This window comes from Adiantum capillus-veneris, chromosome 7, assembly GCF_014529385.1.
Source record: "Adiantum capillus-veneris isolate H3 chromosome 7, ASM1452938v2, whole genome shotgun sequence".
NCBI lineage: Eukaryota > Viridiplantae > Streptophyta > Polypodiopsida > Polypodiales > Pteridaceae > Adiantum > Adiantum capillus-veneris.
The window spans coordinates 125,795,282-125,818,807 of NC_140937.1; positions in this window are offsets into that span (position 1 = coordinate 125,795,282).

The following is a 23,526-nucleotide window of genomic DNA, read 5'->3' on the forward strand; positions in this document are numbered from 1 at the left end:
AGCAGCGTAGTGTTCCATTTCCTGAGCTATACATACCGACTAAAGTAATTGATGTTAGAAATTTATTATGTACGTAATTATTATATAATGATGTGAAGACTATTCCTAGAGTTTTCTCATCTTTTGTGTTTTTTTTATAAAATATTTGCTCTAGTGAGTGTACTTTCAGCTCTATGACTGGTTCAATTGTGCATGGATTGACAACAGTCCATAGTTACTTACGCATGAGATACCCTTCCCCATTAATTCTTTTAATCCTTTTTTCTCCCATAGTGCCTGTAGACGGCTCTTAGTAATTAGTTGGAGCTAATGCCAATGTCTAGTCTCTTTACAATTGGCAATCAAGTGATCTATCCTCTAATGTGATGGATGGCTACATATATTACAAGTGGATTGTGCCATGATTTGAAATCTTAACTTTAAAGTACAAGAGATTTAGCGCAAAAGAAAAATTTCTTGTGCAAAGAGAATTGGATTTGAATGCTTTGGGAAACCTTGAATCTCCTCTTCAAAGCTTGTTGAATGCCTTTCAAGAGCCCAAATAATGAAGTTTTTGGAGTTTTTTCTTGAATATGCCTTGCAGGTCAAGTTTTGGATCCTTACATGAAATCTTTGAAGCCTTTGAAAACACTATTGAAGCTTTAATCACTTTGAAATATCTCAAAGCTTCGAAAGACTCTTGGTAGACTGAAGCTTGACAATTGGTAGAAATGCATGGTTTAAGCTATGGGCAAGAGCTTTATAAGAGGTTCAATGACAATGTGATTTTGCGGGCTTGAGTATGTGATTAGTTGTATGTGAATAGGCCAGCTGATTTATGGTTCTTACTTGACAAAATGGCCTTGGAGTGTTACTAACTTTTTCTATTCATTTACAAAAATTGATCTAGTATTGGTATGATAGCCTACTCTCTCTCTCTCTCTTTCTCTCTTTCTCTCTCTCATACACAAAGATAAGAATACACCTACATCATTTAACGGCAAGCCTATTGTTCATGGTAAGAAAAGATTAATGGTTTTAAAACCAGAATAATCCAAACCAACTTTGTCAGTGTCAATACATAGCAAAAAAATGAGTCACAAAATTATCCCATCATTGGCTTTACTCTTATGTGCATTCATGACTAAGAGCATTGTATAATATCCAAACCTTGCATAACTGTTTTCATTTTGGCTCAATCCAAGTACTCTCAAGTAAATGAATTGCAAGTGCTTGCATCTCCCCAATAAGATTTCTCTTGGTTTCCCTATCATTGAAATCAGAGCATGTACAACAGGGCTCATCCTTAATGTGTGTTGCATACATCCCCACATGCATGTCTCCTACATGTGACTCCACCTTGAAGACCATGTATATTATCTGAAATGCACTTTTCTTCAATCATCTTGGCCTTCAAACTAAGAGCCAATCCTATTTTCCTTCCTGTTGCTTGATTTGAAATGGACGTGTGAAATTTGACTCCTTATGTCATTTCTTAATATTAAACCACTACTACCTACTATTTTTGGAAGTGAAAGAGGAGTTCTTTTCCCCCTTTGGAGGAGTTTAAATTGTATTTGTACCAATTTGTTGTATCCTAGCTAACTCCACTTGAAATCCTCCTTCAAGAAATGTGTGTCTCAAGTTCTTTGTGATATTTGGTCCTAGATCGACCAACCAAATTGTCGATAAGGCTGGCCTAAGTTTTATGTTATGGTCCACCACATAACAATGAATAACATGGTTGGGATAAAACTAACACCATTGTCTAAGTAGCCCATCTGGATGTTTTCTATATCTCTTAATTGATTCTATGGGATTCCCTTTTCAACATGCCACTATATTTTGTCCACATCTTCTTCCACCACTGGGTGTGCCACTACATGTTACACGACTATTGAGAGGAGTTATTTGAGTTTCCCACATAGCTTGGTTGATTTTTTTTTTCCAAAATAGAAACATTTGCCTTGTCTTCAGAACTCTCACTCCCATATCCAATCCAGGCTGAATCCTATATGAAATTGATCTTCTTTGGCCTTCAACAAAATGCATGGTCTCATGTTGTTGCATTATTACCTAGTTTATGCATGAAGTCATCATCAACATCAATCACAATCGATGGACCTGGCCTTGATTCTATCAAAAGTTTTTTTTTCTTTTGAAGAGGTGTGAAAACTTTGTATTTTGTTGTTCCTAATGTAGCCTCATTGACTACTCTTATCACTTGCAAAGGATTAGGGGAAATTTTCTCCTTGAGCCTATCCAATGAAGGGCCCTTTCAGATGTTTATCTTGAGAGTAAGAAACTATTTTTGCACATTGTAGTATTGCATTAGCCATATCTAACCACATGCATAATATAATGAAATTTTTGTAAGAAACTATGTTTGTGCATTCTAGTATTGCATTAACCAAATCTAAAGTACATGCATCATGTAACGAGATTTTTCTCTTGAATCTCTTATCCCTCTGCAAGCTAGAGTCCCATGCTTACTCTCAACCAAGTTGGTTCTTGGAGTGGTTGTATCATCACTACTTCTCTCCAATGTTGCAATGCTCCACCAATGTGCAACAAATACCTCCCACCAACTCAACTAAAAGTACATTGCACAAATATTATTATCCATGCAATGCCCATTGCACTACCATTACCTAAAGCCTTTGATGTGGTTGCCTCTCTAGAGAGGATAAATGCCACTTTTCACACATTTGTTTGTGAGTTTCTTGAGTTTTTTAAGACACAATGTACTTTGTTCTTTATTCCAGCATGCTTTGTTTCCAATGAAAATTATCTTTCCAACCATTGAACACATTGTGAATTGCATTCCAATTGGCTTGTGATTCCCAGACCCATGAATCCATGGAAATATGCTTTCTCACAGACATGCCCCTCCATAACTTGATTTATACACTCCCAAAAAAGGATTTATTCTTCCACATGTTAGGCCAAGGGCTAGGACTACGCACATGTGGTACAAGGGGTCGGTATATAGCTAGGGCAAAGGGCCTATATATATGGCATGGTTGGGTGGAGAAGAGAATGTGTTGATTGTTGAGTCTTCACAATTGTATCAAATCTTAGGGGAAGAAGAGAGTTCAAAAGAATGTTTTTTTTTGCATAGCCATGCATGGATTATCTCTCTCTCTCTCTCTCTCTCTCTCTCTCTCACACACACACACACACACACACACACACACACACACACACACACACACACACACACACACACACACACACACACACACACACACACACACACACACACACACACACACACACAAAGCTTCAATGACTGGACTATGGTGGACTATGGCAAAAGAGGGGACCATGACATGCATGGATACATACCCTAACCGTCATACACCCAATTTTTGGCTCGGAACCAATTGGAGAGCAATCAGACTCAATGGCAGCACAAGGGCAATCCAAGAAAAATCCATTTCTTCATTTTTCCAACAAGAAAAACACATTGCCATCTCTTTCTCTTTCTAGCCACCTATGCTACTCTCATTGTCGGGCATAACTAAGTTCCTTTGTGTTCACACACAAGGGCATAAGATTGCAAATCTTAATTGTCTAAGGGTGGGTTTCCACCCCCATATCCATAGGTACATCATAGGGGAGGAATCCCAATCCTTGAGCGAGTAGCTCCAAGCGCACAAGAAACCGAGCGAGCACATAGAAAGAAAAAGACTTGATGAAGACCTGAATCATTCCTCTATAGAGGATAGTGTAGCAAAGTGAAACAAAACACAACATAACCTTGGCACAACCCGTATGCGGGGTATTTTTTGTGACCTTAAAAACATGGTGCAAAAACCCCATGCATAATATCATGTTAGCCATCATTAATGAATCATACATACCTGGTTCAATTCTTCTAATTTCCCATACCGTCTTTGCAACATTTACCTCAGGCCAATATGCTGTGTATGTAAGGACATGGTTCCTATGGGCAAGGCCACCGGCATGGCTGGATAGTGTGTATGTTAGGGGGAGGATATACGATAGCATGGTTGGAGACTAGGACACACATTACTCATGCCCTTTCACTGGTATCCGAGCTACTCTTGGGAAAGGAAAAAAAGCGGGTTGCATGTGCATGAGATGCACATCTTCTCTCCCACGACGTGCAGATAGGGACAACGAGCCCTCCACAATGCAGCAAAAAGAAGATAGACATAGAGTTTTGTGCTCACCACGGGAACGAAGACAACAACCGCACCTGTCCCACCTACGCCCTTCACAGTGCATGACTAAGGTGGGCGACCAAGGCAAATTGGACCGGAAACTCTACGGCACCAAGGCTCCGTTGGTTGCACACGTAGGAAGTCCCTCTAAACCCTTGCATGTAGGAGGGTTGGAACCCACCCCATGAGGGTAACAGGTCAAAACTCTATTATCCAAGCTATTGAGCTTCGTTGTGTATAACAAGGAAAGATAGCATACTTGAATTGACAAAGAAAGCTAGAAGGAAACGAAAGCTACAAACTTCAAGGAAGTAGTTTCACCCTTCCTTTTCACTTCTTAGACAAAGACAAGTTTTTCTCCAAATTTTTTTTTCTTCAAGGAGGAAGCTTCACAAGTGAACAGCCTTCACAAAAACGACAAGTTTTTGTGAAGAATCAACAAAGATGTTCTTACCACAAACAAAACGTGAATCACTATACTTTCCACAAGGTGTAAAATTTAATGGTTTAGTAACTTGTGTGTAGCAAAAAATAACATAGAAATAGTGAGCATTTCATTAAGAATAGATTCCTAATGAGCATAGCTAGAGTGCTTGGATGGAGAGAGCAACAAAAGAATAACACCTAGTTAGATAGGCATGAACAATACTTTAAAAAGAGAGAGAAATTAAGCTATTGACAACAATTGAGGACCGGATATACATGGAGCTGGCGGTCCCCCCTCCAAAAGGCTTTGTATTATAGGTTTTTCCCATCAAGGGAGACATTTTAACAATACAATACTTTGTGTTTCTTCAATAACTCGCTGGTGCAACGAAGATGGAAGCTTCAACCCCACCAAGCTTACACTTGAAAAACACAACATCAATTCCCTCATGGTCTCAGGCCCAAGACCTCACACACCTTCAAAGATGGTGAGAGCTAGCGGGGTATGAGAGTAGATGGAGAGGAAGAAGAATTATTCTTACGAGAAAGAAGTATTTCTCCTCACATAATCACTCTTAATAGCTTATCATAGCTTAGTAATTAGCATCGTAGAGGAGATGAGCATGCATTGAGCTTGGATTTTGGTTGGATTTGCATCACAAAACCAAGAGTGGTTGGTGTAGGCCTCCCTTGTCACAAGCCTAGAGTACATGATGCGCTTTCCACTAAAGCTTGAGAAGGAGATAGTTTCTTTACTTCACACATGATGTTGTGTCAGTGTGTGTGCAATGAGATAGAGTAAAAAGTAACCTTCTCTCTCATCTTGGTTGACCCCTCTTGCTAATTGCTCATGATGGCATCCCATTTTTCCCTGTAAAGCTTAGCCAATCATAAATTAGAAGCATAATTTCTAGACTTGTGACATGTGTCCCCCTTTCCCCTTTTGTGAGAGCTTTAGGTATTTAAATGATTCAATTAAACTCTCATTGGACCTCTTAGTCTTTTGGCCAATAGGAATCAGGCAAGCCATTGGACTGCTGAATGCTCATTGGACCCCTTGGCAGACTGTCCAATAGTCTTCTAGAGAGATCAATTTCTATTGTTTCTTTTATCAAGTGTTTTTAAATGAATTAAACTAAATTTACTCTAGCCTAGTTCTCATTGGTCCACCTCCATGGCCATCCAATAGGATTTGAATGCATTGTGGGGGCAACTGGGCTAGGAACCTGACATGTGTCCACTATGCCCTTTGTGTAAAGGGAAGCCTTGAGTGTGTGTGCATTCTCTCACCTCTTCTCTCTCTTCCCCTACCTTTAGGGATCGCCCCCCCCTTGATAGGGATGTGGGAATACTTTTGAGTCGTTTCACAAGCATCCAAGTTTCCTAATTTTGACATCTGGACCTTACCTTTGAATTTTGGAAGTCTTAATGGGATAAACCCTAAGGATGCACATTTCTCTTTTGCAGATGGCCCTCCTTTGGATCCCTATTTTCCCTCCTTTGGATCCCTACTGTGACCAACCTGCTAGCCTTACCAATATTCTAGCTTTTTCTGCGCTTGCACTTCACCATATTAAATGATCAATTTAAGATGAGAAAATAATTTAGGAGAATTAGATATTAGTTATTATGAAATTACCTCTCTCTTGAAATCATAGTTGTCCTTGACTATGAGGTAGAGACAACAAAGCCTAGTCATTACTCCTTTTTCTAGCGGGTAGAGGATCCCTATTTTACCCTACAACACCGTTCTAGAATGGATGAATAATCCATTTGGCACTTGAGAGACTAAGCTTCCACAAGCATGTCTGCGCATTAGTCCTATCAATATTCATAGTAGAGTGACAAGCTCTACTTGGTGTTTGGGAGACGTCGTCTCCGCAAAGTTGATCCTAAGCATGTATACTTCTTAACATTTGTGCACAATAAACAAAAAGAGAGTCTTATAAGACAAAATTTTTTTTTATTTAAACATTTTTACATTTGCTTATTCTAGGGAAGCATTGTAAGCATTGACAAGGTTTAGATTATCCTTTAACTGGATGCCTTGCATCCATCTAGCATATTCAAAAGGATAGTTCTTAAACTTAATAAGATACCGTCGGATAATCTTACTGCCTCTCAATACTTTGTCTTCATGTCAGAGAATGGACTCGGGATGCAGCACCTCTTCTTGGTCCTCAATCTCCGGTGGGTCTTCAATAGTTGCTTCATGGGGTGGCTCACCTTTGTAAGGCTTTAAGAGGCTCACATGAAAAGAATTGTGTATGAGCCAATGGTCGGGCAACTTGAGTTGATATGCCATCTCATTGATAGGCCTAAGAATCTAGAAGGGACCATAGTACCTTTTCGCTAACTTAGCATAGTACTTCTGGTGTCTTGTAGGATTCTTGCTTGTCGTGTGTATTAATTGAGCCTTGGAAAACTTAAGCAAGACCCAGTCATTTTCTTTAAAGGCTTGAGCTCTTCTCTGCTTATTAGCAGCAGCCTTTTGCCTTTGCTGTGAGATAGAGATAGCATCCTTAATCTTTTGGAAATATTCTTGTAGGTCTTGGCTATACTCATCTGCAACAAAGATCTTCCCATGTACCTTAAGTAAGAGGGGACTTTTGGATCTTCCTTCAATTACCTCAAAAGGTTCTTTTTTCATGGAAGTATGTACAATGTTGTTGTAGGCATACTCCACCAATGGTAAGTACTTCTCCCATTGGGATCTTTGACCTAGTTCCGTTACATAGGCTTTTAGTAGATCAAGAATTGTTAGGCCCTAGCTATTTCACTTTGGCCATCCGTTTGCGGGTGATAGGCCAAAGAGAAGTTTAGCCTTGTCCCTAAATTCTTAAAGAGACCCTTCCAAAAATTACTGGTCATTCTAGAATCTCTATATGAGACTATGGATATTGGCAAGCCATGGTATTGGAAGATTTGTGATATGAAGAGGGTTGCCATCTGATGAGCTTTGATAGTCTTTTTGTTATGTATGAAATGAGCTTGTTTTCTAAACCTGTCTACTATTGTCCATATTCCCATATTCCCATGGATAGACTTGGGCAATCCAAAGATGAATTCCATGGATATTCTCTCCCATGGTGAATTAGGGATTGGCAAAGGTTGAAGCAAATCGGGTTGCTTCCCCCTATCAAACTTAGTCTTTTGGCAAACCACGCATTTTGAGACATACTCGTATATGTTCCCTTTCATGGTAGGCCAATAGAAGTAGGTTTCTATCCCTCTTAGGGTAGCTTGAATTCCTCGGTGCCCGGCATAAGGGGGAGCATGAGATTCATACATCACTTTCTCACGTAGTGAGCTAGTAACGCATAGCCTATTGCCATAGAGAAGATAACCATCTTGTAGGGTAAGTGGTTCCTTTTTCTTCCCTAATGCAAGGAGTGAAATCACATCCTTGACATCGGGATCATTAGTGTACTCATCTATCATTATAGATAGACCATTGTGAGTAGCGATTGATATCGCATTCACTCTCGGTTGTCTTGAGTGTGCATCGGCTACAAGATTATGCTTGCCAGCAATATGAGCAATATAAAAGTGAAAGTGTGAGAGGAAATTTGCCCGCCTCATTTGTTTGTCGGAGAGCTTGGTCTACGTCATGAAGTACTTTAGGCTTTCGTGATTCATTCGTAAAATGAAAGGAGTCCCCAATAAATAGTGCTTCCACGAGTCTAGGGCATGTAGAACTGCGAGGAGATCCTTTTCGTATATGCCTAGAGCTTGCTCAACAAGGTCGAGCCATCGACTCTCATAGGCTATGGCGTGCCCTTCTTGGAGCAAAACGGCTCCAAGGAAATCACCACAAGCGTCACACTGGACCTCAAATGTCTTTGAGAGGTCTGACAATGTAAGCACAGGTTGAGAGATAAACTTCTCTTTAAGCTTTTTGAAAGCATTGTTCTCTTTTACAGACCATGTAAACTTAATGTTCTTTTTGCTTAGGTCATGCAATGGTTCTACTACTTGTGAGAACTTTTCTATAAAGAATCTATAGTATGCACACATACCTATAAAGCTTCTTAGTTCATGCAGGAATAGGCCATCCTTTGTTGCCTCTAACTTTGATGGATCCATTTGGATGCCATCTTGAGAGAAAATGTGACCTAAATACTGAAGCTCTTGTAAGAAAAATTCAATTTTCTTTCGATTTATGAAAAGCCTATTTTTGCTCAGAACTTGAAAAATTACCTGGAGATGTCATTTGTGCTCGTCAAAAGAGTTGTGAATGATTATATCATTAAAGGACACTCCAATGTAGCTAGAGAGATGCCTAAATAGCTTTACCATCATTTGGTTGAAGGTAGTTGGTGCATTGCTCAAGCCAAAAGGCATGACAATGCACTCATAGAGACCAAACGTAGTGCGAAATGTGGTCCTCACAATGTCTTGATCCACTATCCTTATCTGGTGATAGCCACTTTTAGGTCAATCCTACTAAAGTAGGTCAACCCTTGTAGCTTATCAAATAGGTATTCTACCCACGGAACGGGAAACCTATTCTTGATAGTGATCCTATTTAGTGCTTGATAGTTGACATACATACGATATGTGCCATATTTCTTTTGAACTAATAAAACCGGTGAACAAAATGGAGATGATCTAGGCCTACTAACCATACCTTTCTCAACCAGCTCATGTACTTGCTGCATAATCTCCTCTTGTTGAGCTTGGGAAGGGTATGGTTAGGTGGTGAAATTCCTGGAAGAAGTTCAATTGCATGGTCATCATCCCCTCATTTTGGAGGTAGCTCACTAGGGATGTTGTCAATAAAAACGTCTTGGAATCCATTAAGGAGGTTTATTAGGTGGTGAACTTCTTGGAAGAAGTTCAATTGCATGGTCACCATCCCCTCATTTTGAAGGTAGCTCAATAGGGATGTCCTCAATAAAAACATCTTGGAATCCATTAAGGAAGTTAAACACTCTAGTTCCTTTTGATTCCCTTCATTTTTAGTTGACAAAACATGAGGTTCTTTTTGAGAGTCTTTTACAAATATCATGTATGCAAAAAAAGAGCTCTTTATTGACTTATCAAAAGATTGTTTATGTACAAGGGGTATAGTGTGACCCGACTCATTAGTATCTATATACATAGTCTTTTCCCTATGCGTAAAGTAAATATGCCTTTCAGGGAATTTGATGTCAGCAGCCATGCAATCAAACCATGGTGCCCTACAAAAACATCTTCATGCTTAAGAGGAGATATGAAAAAGTCCTCTTTATCTACATAACTTTGGACATGGATCCTTAGCTTCCCAATCAAGGGAGTAACCGAGGCTTCCTGTCCCTTGAAAACTCCTTCTGTGTTCACTTGATCTCCCATTTAGTAGACTTGGATCCCTAGCTTGGTGGCCAACTCCATGGATATGAAGTTGTAAGTAGAGCCATGGTCAAAGAGAATAAATGCATCATGTTCTCTTACCGTTCCCCAAGTATAGCATAGTGGAGATCCTTTGCGATGAGTTTCCTCTTCTTGAACTTCGACTAAGGAAGCTCTAGGAGGCTCATTGCGGTTTTTCTTTTGGGGGCAAGCACGGTATACATGGCCTTGCTCCCTGCATTTGAAACAATGATTATCCTTACGATAACGCTCGAGCTCTTAAGGAGAGAGTTTGTTTTTGACTTTGTAAACTCCCTTATCCTTGGCTTTGTTGTTATTGTTAGTGTTGCCTTTGGAAGACTTTTGGACATTGTCCTTCCCCTTGGGCTTGTTACGATCCTTGTTTTCCGTGGGCTTAAGATTTCTCTTAGCCCCTTGTTGGGAATTGATTTGTGAAACCACCATGGTATGGTGTATGACTGCAGATATGGTGCATGGCCTTTGGGAGTTAACATACTCCTCCATATCGTCCGTTAAAACCGCACAAAATTATTGATTTTGCTCTCTAAAATCTATCTTTTTGAAGAGAGTGGCTTTGAGATGTAGGTCCCAAAACTTGTCTACATATTTGTGAATAGATTTGTAGGGAGAGAGCTTCAAGCTTCACCATTCGGTGAGTACTTTGTCTTTGGCATCGGTAGCCAGAAACTGCTTCATGATGGAAGCTCTTAAAGCTTTCCGTGTTTGTGGAGCTTCACCATTTGCTTGTAGGCTATACCACCATTGCCTAGTGGACTTTTGAAAATGCATAGCTACATGAAGTAGCTTAGAGGACTCCGTAAAGCCCTCATATCCAAATGTTGCATCAAATTGTTGGGATGAAGGCCAAGACTTTGTCCGTAGCACCAAAGGTGCCATCGTAGGTAAGGAAAGAGATGTTCTTTCCTCCCTCTTTGAACTTTTTGAGCTTGGACGACCTCTTCCATGCGGCATAGGATTTGCTATGGCCTCTTCTATTTGGTGGTTCAAGAACTGCACCCTCGCTTTCTTTAGAAGAGGAAGAGTATGAGGAGGATGGAGAAGAGGATGACCTCTTTCTCACCTTTTTCTTCCCTTGTTTCTCCTTGTCTGCACCATCACTTTATTCAAAAGAGGAAGAGGATGAAGAAGATGGATAAGAGGGTGAGATCTTTCTTGCCTTTTCCTTCTCTTATTTTATCTCATCCCTCTTTGAATGATGGTGTAGAGAAGTGTGCAATGATCTTCTCCATTTAGGGTGTGTTGGAGAGCATTTTGCCCACCATATTCGTGGAGCCATCTCCATCGAGGTGGTAGGAGACTCACTTATTTATCTTTCCTTCAGTGGGGGCTCTACCATTGAAACTTGAGTTCTCCTTTGGGAAAGAGATGCATCATTAAGTAGTAGATTTTTGAGTCCTTCGTACGGATGCTCTTCTTCTTCTCTTATTGGAGAGAGGCCTCCTAGGTACTCTCTCTTCTTGGTGGGGAGTTTGGAGAATCCCATGAGTACGTAGCTGCCGTAGCACTGCACCTTGGAGGGATGGATTTCCCATGGCTTGTTGAAGCTTGGTAACAAGGTAATCAACAAGCATAGGGGCATCATTAGTAACCTATTCCATTAGCAAAATCAAAGCTATCAACATTAATTTAACTCTCTTTACTATTTTCAGCCATTCTAACAAATTCTAGGTGTAAACTTTTGGCTTGTACTTTGGTACTTCAAGCCCTAGTTGCTACTCCTCTTAACCCTTTAGAAAATCACTCAAGCTCCTGTACCCGTGTCTCAAATATCATTAATTGCAAGGAATAGAAGAGAGGGTCTTTCAACACCAAAACAACACCGGCTCTTGTCAAGCTTCTAATAGCTCAATAATGGTTAAGCTATAGGCAAGACCCGTAGGACTCCATTATTCTACTTACTCAATTACAATTAATAATACCAACCATTTATAGTCATCTTGAGGATCTCCCTTCTTGAGCAAGAAAAGAGAAACCTTGTTCTCTGATACCAATGTAACATTTAATGGTTTAGTAACTTGTGTGTAGTGGAAAATAACATAGACATAGTGATCATTTCATTAATAATAGATTCCTAATGAGCATAGATAGAGTGCTTGGATGGAGAGAGCAACAAAATCGTAACACCTAGTTAGATAGACATGAACAATACTTCAAAAAGAGAGAGAAATTAAGCTATTGACAATAGTTGGGGACTGGATATACAGGGAGCCGGTCCCCCCTCCAAAAGACTTTGTATTATAGGTTTCCCCCATCAAGGGAGACATTTTAACAATACAATAATTTGTGTTCCTCCACTAACTCGCTGGTGCAACGAAGATGGAAGCTCAAGCACCAAGCTTACTCTTGAAAAACACAACATCAATTCCCTCACGGTCTCAAACCCAAGACCTCACATAGCTTCAAAGATGGTGAGAGCTAGCGGGGTATGAGAGTAGATCGAGAGGAGGAAGAAGTATTCTTACGAGAAAGAAGTATTTCTCCTCACGTAATCACTCTTAATAGCTTAGCATAGCTTAGTAAGGAGGTGATCATGCATTGGAGCTTGGCTCTTGGTTGGATTTGCATCACAAAGCCAAGAGTTGTTGGTGTAGGCTCCCTTCTCACAAGCTTGGAGTAGATGCTGAGCTTTCCATTAAAGCTTGAGAAGGAGATAGTCTTGTTTACTTCGCACATGAGGTTGTGTGAGCATGTGTGCAATGAGATAGAGTAAAAAGAAACCTTCTCTCTCGGTCGACCCCTCTTGCTAATTGTTCGTGCTGGCATCCCATTGGCCCCTGTAAAGCTTAGCCAATCATAAATTAGAAGCATAATTGCTAGACTAGTGACATGTGTTTCCCTTGGCCCTTTTGTGAGATGTTTAGGTATTTAAATAATTGAGTTAAACTCTCATTGGACCTCTTAGTCTTCTAGCCAATAGGAATCAGGCAAGCCTTTGTGCTGTTGAATGCTCATTGGACCCCTTGGTAGACTATTGTCCAATAGTTTTCTAAAGAGCTTAATTTCTATTGGTTATTTTATCAAGTGTTTATAAATGAATTAAACTAAATTTGCTCTAGCCTAGTTCTCATTGGTCCACCTCCATGGCCATCCAATAGGATTTGAATGCATTGTGGGGGCAACTGGGCTAGGAACCTGACATGTGTCCACTATGCCCTTTGTGTAAAGGGAAGCCTTGAGTGTGTGTGCATTCTCTCACCTCTTCTCTCTCTTCCCCTACCTTTAGGGCTTGCCTCATCCTTGATAGGGATGTGGGAAGACATTTGAGTCTTCCCCCAAGCATCCACTTTTCCTAAGTTTGACCATTTGGACATTACCTTTGAATTTTGGAACCTTAGCATTTTGGAAGTCTTAATGGGCTAAACCCTAGAGTCTTTGAAGCACCATTCATGCACATTGCTCTTTTGAAGATGGCCCTCCTTTGGATCCCTATTTTCCCTCCTTTGGATCCCTACCATGACCAGTCTTCTAGCCTTACCAATATTCTAGCTTTTTCTCCCCTAGTACTTCCCCATATTAAATGATCAGTTTAACATGAGAAATTCATTTAGGAGAATTAGATATTAACTATTATGACACAAGAAAAGGATTGCATACAACACAAAAGTTTCCGAGCATAAAAAACACAAAGACTTCAAGCTTTACAAGGTACAAGTTGAAGTTTTTTTCTCTCTACATTAGTGTGTGTTTACCATGGCCAGCAAGGATATCCCACCTACACACACTTTTGATTTTGAGCATGTACATCAAAATCTGGGCACCATGGGTGCTGCTGACATTAATATGCATGACGATGATGATCTAGGAGATCATGGCCTTGTAGATATGGATGATGTCAAGAATTTAGAAAATATCCAAAGCGTAGTTAAATGCAACCTCTCTGCACTAAATGAAAATGTTACAAATCTTACTGAGCTACTTGTGAAATGTATGGCTCAAGTAGCCACATTTGGCATGGTTCCAGGAACCCAAGATCGCACAAATCAAGGAGTCCAAGAGATAAGTGCTTTAGAATATGCAGAAGGTAGAAATGCATTGCTTAAGAATATCACCATTCCTGAGTTTCATGGGGAAGAGTGTGATTGCCCAACAAGGATGCGGTCAATACTTTCTTACACAAATGGACTGATATTCATAGGTTGAGACACACCCCAAATATAAAGAGAGCTGTGGAAACAAGTTAATCTCTTAAATCAAAGGCCTATAAGTGGTGGATGACATTTCCAATAGATGTTCATCCTCCTTCTTGGGCTGCATTTCAAGCTTCTTTCTCCAAAGAGTCCAATGAAGAGGATAGGAATTTCTCAGCATGGGATGCATTCCTCATGTCTCGCCTCTCTCTCACTTAGTATCTTTCCAAGTATCAAGAAATCATATTAAAAATAGAAGGTCTATATGAAAACCAAAAGATACGGGGTTTTACTAGGGGTCTTGACAAAGACTATCATCTTCATGTCAAGACCCAAATACCAAAACTTTGGAGGACGCCATCGGGCATGCCCAAAGATATGACGACGACTAACAGAGGAAGGGAAATGTTTCTTAATCTAAGAATACTTTTGCTAAGAGCAATGGGCTAAGATCCATTGGCGAGGTAGATCTCCCACACATCCCAAGAGGAATAAGAGACAATCTACCTCTCCACACCCACAAGAGGCTAAGAAGCCTAAGCCATCACGAGATACACCACATGGGTCTCTCGGCACTGCTCATTTTGAGCATCCAAAGAAACACAATTTGTGTTTCAAATGTCTTTTAGACCAACATAACAAGAAGGATTGTCCTCTTTTGCAAGGCAAAGAAAAGGCCATGCATCTGGTGAAATGCCTCACATTAGATTCATCTCATAAATATTGTGTTGTAGAGGTTCTTCATATGGAAGAAAAGCACAAGTGTTGTGTGCCTGCTTCAATGTGGCAGCCCACCTTTGGTCCCCATGAGTTGATTTGCATGCATGACACTATTAATGAACAACGTGTTCATATTTTAGTGGATGATGGTGCAACTCATAACTTTCTATACTATAAACTAGTCAAGAAATTGAAGCTTACACAGACTCCCTGCTTCCACAAGTATGTGGTAGAACAAATGTCTCGAAATGATAAAGAAGTATGGGACACGGTAGTTCAAGGGGTTGATCTTATTGTTAAAGACCATACAATGACCCTTGACTTTCAAGTTATGAACATGGACCGTGCTGATGTAGTTTTAGGATGGGAGTGGCTACATAATTTAGGAAACACATTGCACACTAGTGAAAACTCCTTATCCTTTTTGGCCAATGGTAAACATGTGCTTTTGCTTGGTGAGAAAAATATACCATCTTCACCTCTTATATGTACAACCGAGATTTCTATTTTGCAGAACACAGATTTAATAGATCGAGGATTAAACGCCATAACCATCAAGAACAAGTATCCTTTGCCTCGAGTGGATGAGTTTTTTGATTAACTCCATGGGACAAGATACTATACAAAGATAGATCTTCGTTCAGGATACCACCAGGTGCGTATCCTTCTAAAACTTCCTTTAGAACACGGTTCGGGCATTTTTGAATTTTTGGTTATGCCTTTTGGTTTAACCAATGCTCCAACTACATTTATGAAACTCATAGATAGTGTCTTACATCCCTATCTTGAAAAATTTGTTTGGTTTTCCTTGATGACATTCTCATTTACAGTAAGACTGAAGATGAACACATAGAACACTTACGATTAGTGTTCAAATAGCTACAAACTCACGCTCTGTATGCTAAGCAAAGCAAGTGCAATTTCTTTCAAATAGAGATACACACCTCGGTCATGTGATCTCTGTAAGATCCCCAATTTTTGGGTCTCTTCTAAAATTAAGTAGGTTAGACAAATGTTTGGTTCAGTTTTGAAAACAATCCGCTATTTTTAGCTTTTTATGCTTTTAGGTGCTTTTTTGCCAAAAGCAAGGTTAGATCCTTGATCTACGTGTTTCGGGGAAGCTATAGTTTAATTTTGTAAAAATATGTTTTTTGAGTTCTTTTCACACTATTTTTAGCTTTTCAAGATTTTTAGTGGCTTTTAGTGAAAAGCAAGTCTGCTTTCTTATTCCAGTGGACGAGGGAAACCAGTAGTTCAATTTTAAAAAGTGCTTTTTACACTATTTTCAGCTTTTCATGCTTCTCGGTGTTTTTGAAAAGTAATGTGTTTTTTATGATGACCTAAACATAAAACTATTAAGTTTAGTCTCTGTCGGATTTAAAACTGATCACCCGGAGCAAAAATGGGACAACGGGTTTTTCATGGAAATTATTTTTTAAAAAATCCGTACTGTAAATACACCAAGGCAATGCAGGAAAGTCATAATTATGTCGGGACATTACGGTGTGGCATAGTCTAGCCAAGGTTCCATTAGTTGGCCGAATACTGTTCAGTTGGCCAATTTTACTGTAAAAATTGGATGGTAAGTGGGAGAGTTGACTACAAAAAGTTGTGCCATGTTTTTAAAAAAGAGTGGAGTTTTTTCCCAAAAGCTTGCAACTAATTCTGGTTGAGAGGTAGTGCTACCTTCTGGCTTGGGACTCACTCCAGCCTGCTGCACTTGCCTATAAATTGTTTGTTAGTGCTCAGTTTTTAGTTCCGTTTGTTGCATCTACTACCGCAAGGCTATATGCATGTATTGTACGGAGTGGTGCAAGCTCTTTATTGCCATTTCCATAAGGTCTTCTCTCTCTCTCTCTCTCTCTCTCTCTCTCTCTCTCTCTCTCTCTCCTTGCTTACTGTCTTCTCTCTTGTTTCACGGTGTATGCGCTCTCTGAAAGCTTTCGTGGTGAATACCTCTTCGTAGCTCGCATCACCGCTCTCTTGCAGAAAATCAAGAAGCCTTTCGACAACCCCTAATCGATTCTAAATCACGGTGAGAAGTTCTAAACTGCATAGCCCATCATCTCTCTCTCTCTCTATGTCGTTTTTCTGAGTAGTCACCCTCTCGGTGATTGTTTTTTCGTATACGAGTGCATGTATGGATTGACCGAGTATGTATGAAGTTTCCCCATGATTATTTCATCATGTTTAACAGGCTGATTTATGCACATGATGCGTTTATGATCACGTGTGTGCATAAAAAGCGCTTTTCATTTCACGTCATAGAGGCGGTAGGAACATTGTTTCGGTCATAACTCACAAACCGCTATGAATCAGCCTGAACCCTTTGTACTAGAGATAAAAAAACATCATTTAAAACATTTTTTCTCTTTGGTGTCATGTGAAAATCATGCAAGCTAAGAGATATGGTCAAAAAACAGCTTGCGGCCCACTGCACAACCAATTCTTTTGACTCCAGGCTCCTTGGAGAACCACTATGAAGATTCACCGAATGGGCAAACACACTTAATCAATTGAAAATCTTGGTGAAACTTAATGATGAATGTATTTAGGTCTCCGTTATCACCTCGGGAATGCGAGTTATTAATCGTTCCTCCATAGCCGGTTTTACCTACACGTGTAGGGCCGCTACCATGGGGGGGGGGGGGGGGGGGGGGTACCATATGACGTGAGTTAATCGAGTTGTTTATGTGTGATTTATGGTTTGTTTTGATAATTTTATTTCAACTATTATATGACCATAAACGTATGTGAGAGTATATGGTTAGACATCCCAAACTGCATAGGTAGATATGATTAAAGTGGCTTTCTTTTTTGGTTACCGTTTGTTGTGTGAATACCATATAGGCAAAGTGTTATGATAGAATGATAGTCTATATTATGGAGCTAAACTTGATGCATTGGGTTTGAAGTCAAATACTTTCAATTGCATGTTTTGCATGCTCCCGAAAATGCCAAAAAGTTATTTTTTGCATATGTTTGAAGTTATGGTTTATAGTTGACCTAAAGATCGGAGCTGTTTTGCATCATGTTTGTGGCGATGGAATGTTATCATATGATGTATGGAAACTTATGGATTTGTGTGGATGCCTCATATGCATGGTTATGATTGCTTTCCACCTTTCTAGGTCAAAACTAGTTCTATGTGCTAGGGAGGTGAAGTGCAGATGTGATGCATCAAGTTTGCATGGTTGGATGTTGTCAAAATTGATTTTAATATCATGACTAGTTGTTGGTTGAACTCTTTTTATGCATGAAAGAATCATGTCTTAAGGGTCATATGTGTGTGGACCCCGATTGATTGCAGGGGGGTTATGTCAAACTTCAAGTGTGGGAGTTGGTTCAGTGTGGTTATGATTTATGGTTAAGGGATGAGATTCCCTTATGGATTATGGTTGTGATTTTATGGTGGAAGTTGGTGTGGCTCATGGTTTTTGTTTCTGGATATGGTTATGCTGTTGAAATGCTGCATAAATTTTTGTAGCCATGTTATGTGGTTCTAAAGTGGATATATAGGATTGGTTGTGCCTCACCCAAGTTCGATGGAGTGCTCACCCATGTGTTATGATTGGATTATAGTTTATGGTTTTTGGGATTGGATCATGAAGTGGTCCACATGGTTGATGGTAGAGGTTTAAGGGTAGATACCCTATACAGTCTAACTGCTTGGAAAAAGATTGTTTGTGCATATGGAAAGTGCTATTGTGATTGGACTCACATGTTATGTTTCTCATGACAGCATCGCTACAAACTAGGATCACCTACATCGCTTAGCTTTAGAGTAAAGGGTCGTTGACCTGGGGCTTTGCTGGATCGGGGGTGTTGCCTAGGTCTTCTTCTTTTTGTTAGGCTCACCTACATGATTAGTGTATCGGGGGTTGAATGACCTACATGGCTAATGCATCGAGGATTTTTCCTTGGCTTTGACTAAACACCCGGTGTTGGGCATCGAAGAGGTATGACCCCTAAACTGGTATGGTTGGTGTTGATACCCTACCACCTGCTCAAGTTTATGAAGGGAGGCGAAGCGGCCTCAGCTTATGTCTGGCTCAGGTAGGTTGGAGGTGTTCTGGCTTGCTCCCAGCGAAGTGAAATTCTCTCTGTCCGTAGTAGAGCGGATGTGGATGGGTGGACATGTCAATCCCTACACAGGGTCCGGTGCTCTGCTAGTTATTTTTTCATAAACTTTTTTGATGTTATTGTATACCCAAATTTTGTCATAGCATTAATACATGGTTGCTTATTCCATTTAGATGGGGCATTTAAATATTCTTTGTTGTCATTTTATCATGTCTCCGTGCACTCTATTTCACCCTCCACTATATTCTCTCCCTCTCTCTCTTCCCGCAACGTGGTGTATACATATATTCACCCTCCACAATGTTATATTTTTCTTGAGTACGCTTTCATTCATAACACTCATTCAGGGATAGCACTAGTCTCTAGGTACCTCTCGATGCAGTCCGGCTCATGGCCTAAACTCCATGCTTGGTTGGGTGCTGAGAACTCCTCCCCTATGCAAATTCTTCCGCAACTATGATGTATATTGAAAATTGTATAAAAGTGTCAACTGTATAGTTTGTGTGTAGACCCCCAAGGAGGGGTATCGCTCACTTGGTATCAAAGCCAATGCTTAAGGTTATGGGGATAGAATAAAGCCTAATACTAGTCGGGCTAGTTATGCATCATGCACGCATTCATGCATGCTTTTTGAGAAAAGACATTGTATTCACGAGGCATCTATAAGTGACATTGGTTGATGGTACTTGTTTGACTTGTCTTCTTGAGCGGAAGTGTTTGGTTTGAATTATGGTAAAGTGGTTGAAGTGTTCAAACAACGTCATTGTAATTTCTTTGAATGTTTGTTTTGTAGTAACAAATGGCTCCCCAGTGAAGTTTGAATGATTTAGCAAGGGGAGGTTTTGGCCATAGTGCAACAATATGGCGACATGGTTGTCAAGGAATGAACACGAACTCGTTTACTTAGAAGTCGGGATCAAAGTCTTTGGCATGCTAGGAAGCACAACTTGTTGGAAGAGTGTTGATCATAGCTACCTTACCTATCACCAACAACCCTTCCGCCAATTCTTCATCTATACTGACAATAGTCCAAGAGGTTGGTTTGCCCACCTTAGACTACTTCAACTCAGAATATGGTTAGGCCTAGAAGACACATTCTACTACTTGGCCATGCACTCCCAAATGTTAAGGATTGCCAAAGTTGCTAAGAAGTTTGAAGCTCTTGCAACTGTCATAGGAAAGGAGAAGCTAGAGGACAACTACAGACCACGTTGGGAGGTCTGAGAGAATACCCTGTTATGAGAGTTGAAAGAAAAATAGAGAATTAGCTCCAAGACACCCATAATATTATCATGAAATCATAAAGATCAAATTTTGATGAGTAAAAGGAGCATACACTCAGTTTCGGTTCACATGTGTACTAAGTTTTCTCTATCTCCCTGTCTTGTTTTAGATGGATCTTCTTAATTTTCTAGATGAACTCCCAAGTGACTTTGAGCAAAGAGTATTTTTCTATTTTTGGTTGGATTCAATCTCTATTGGGGAATTGAACTGGGTCGGGTTTCAAAGGGCACTAGTGATTACCTTGTACTGAACACTTACGTAGCATGGGAGTTGTATGTTAAAGCTCAGTTTGAATATTGAACACAAGTGTCTGATAGGTCTATGACCAACCCAACTTTGGGTAAAGGAAAAGATCCAACAAGGCGATGTTAAAGTGCAAGGATATGTTCTTTACCTTAACTTATGTTCTCTTTTGGACATACCGGGTTTTGAAAAGGAAAAGATCCAAGAAGGCGATGTTAAAGTGCAAGGATATGTTCTTTAACTTAACTTATGTTCTCTTTTGGACATACCAAGTCGTGAAATCATACTTAGTAAGAAGGCCCTATGATAAACGAAAGATACGGTGTGAGCGGGATGAAAACACACACAGCGCCTCTATAACGACCCGACACACACTCTTGTTCATAATGCCTCTCGCAACCACGTGAAGTGGCCCCAAAAAGTGGTCCTAATGATGAACTTTGTGCATAACTCTCACAAGAAAAAACCCACGTTGTGTCCGTATTCATCCACGTGCACATATTGACCCCGTTCGGTCTCCTGACGCCACTAGATGCCATCTGACGCACCTGCTTACCTCATGTTGTCGGCCCGTGGATAGATTCCTCGAGAAGTTTTTGCGCTACCAACTCCTCCTTATTGTAGAAAAAACACACTGGTACTGATAATAGTGAAAATCGCTGCACTATGTACACCCTGTCCTACCTGTACACACATGGGCCCCATGTAACCACCTGGCTATGGAAATTGTGCAATCCTTTATTTGATGCACCATGCATGGATATGTACATATGTGCAATCCCTTGATCCAAAAAACTCGTGACATAATTTGCCCATCCCCTAGCCTGCTAGATCATTCATGATCAGCAGCAACAAAAAGCGATATGAGACTCGCCGCATCACAAGTCTCCTCATCCCTCACAGACATTACTTGTTCTACAGACAGCTCATCTTGCTCCACCATCATCAACCTGGCATGATATAATTTAAGATATAAACCATTTACCCTTGACTTATGTAGAACCCCATCCAGGTTAGCCAACTGATATGTACCATTCGAGAAACACTCCACTACCTTGAAAGGGCCTTCCCACTTAATTTGAAACTTCTTTTGGAAGGTGTTGTCCAGCTTACTGTTGTAGCGCAAAACCAAGTCATGCTTCTTGATACCCTTACTTTTGACCTTTTCATTTATCTTTGCCAAAGCCTTATCCTGCATTTGCCCATAATGCTCCAATGCGCTCATCCTATCCAACTGAACCTCTTGTAACTGCAAGATCCTCTCTTTGAATGCATCACTAGGCGGCCCAAGAAACTTCTCTAACATCTTGACCGCAGGCAACTCTACCTCCACAGGCAATAGTGCTTCCTTTCCATACACCAAATGAAATGGAGTAAACCCTGTACCTGTCTTCACCAAAGTACGGTAAGCCCATAATGCACTAGGCAATTCCAAATCCCAATTCTTTCCTTGGTGCTCTGTCACTTTAGAAAGAATTTGTACCAATTCACCATTGAATCTTTCATTTAAGCCATTACACTGCGGGTAATAAGGAATGGTATGCTGGTGCCTAATCTTCATCTTTGCGCATAAGAAGTCTAGCAGTTTAGCTCTAAATCCTGGCCCCTTATTTGAAAGTAGCTCTAATGGCACCCCAAACTTGCAACATATTTCATCATACACAAATTTTGCCACATCCTTTGCAGTGATATTTTTTACTGCTATAGCCTCTGCCCATCTAGAGAGATAGTCCACTGCAGTCAAAATATAACTTTTGCCCCTGCTTGTGATAGGTAACGGGCCTATTGCATCAATCCCCCACTTTTCAAACACATCAAACGCCATAATGGTTTTTCGTAGCTCTAGCTTCAACACTCTCTTCCCAAATGCTTGACACCTATTGCAAGACCTACACCAATGGTGAACATCCTTGTGCAAACTAGGCCATACATACCCCTCTTGCAAAATCTTATGCAAGGTGATCTTTAGAGAAAAATGGCCACCACATGTGCCTTCATGATTCTCTTCCAACACTCTGTAAAGCTCCTCCCGCCAAGGTACACGTCTCAACACGAGATCAACCCCTTTCATGTATAAGACATCACCAATCAATTTGTACCTGTATGCTCTACGCACAAAGCCATACTTCTTAGACTTCTGAATCTCCTTTGGAATGATTCCTGTTAGCAAAAACTCCTCTTCTTGAGCCAAAATTTCCCGGCCATGATAAAGAGGTAAAGTGGTCCTCAACACAAATAACTTCCCAATCATGCCTTGAGCTGCTTCATGTGCCTCTCCATTTAGAGCACGTTCAATGTGTCTGATGCTCCATGCTTCAAACTTTTTTAACAGGCCTTTAATTCTGAAGCACATTTCCTTCAATGAGGTGTTCTTGCTCTTCCACACACCCAACACTTGCTTCACCACTAACAAGGCATCACCTTTTATGCTCAACCTTCGAACCCCATGCTTCAAACAAATGTGTAATCCGGCTTCCAGAGTAGCATATTCAGCCTCATTGTTACTATGAGCATCCAATTTGAACCCTCTCTTGCATACTAGCTTCCCCTCTGGATCATAAAGTGCTATACCCCCTGAAGCCACATCATGGCTCTTCCTGTATGAGCCATCAAAGAACAAAACATGTGCATTGCTGATTTGTGGAACTTCTTCAACTACCTTTCTTACCACCTCTTCATTAACAATAAGGGGATTCTCCTTGTAAGTCAACAAATCAGCTAGGGTAGCCCTTGTACTGTCTTCCACTAAAAAAGAGAACTCAAACTCTTGCAGCTCAATTACCCATTTCTTGACCACATTTGACATGTTAGTGCCATTAATTAACTGTGGCAGAAAGGCATAACTCGTCAAGAAAACAAAAGGTCGTGGTAGCAAGTAATGACAAAATCGTCGACAAGCAAATATTACACTGGCCATCACTAGCTCTACTTCCGAGAATTTTCTCTCTGCTATCAACTTCACTCGGCTTGCACAATACACTGGCCTCATATAATGACTGACCTTCCACTTTGGTAATAGCATGGCTCCAATGGCATCATCCCCTACTGATGGATTTACATAAAAAACTTTCTCCCAATCAGGAGCCTTCATGGCTGACAGA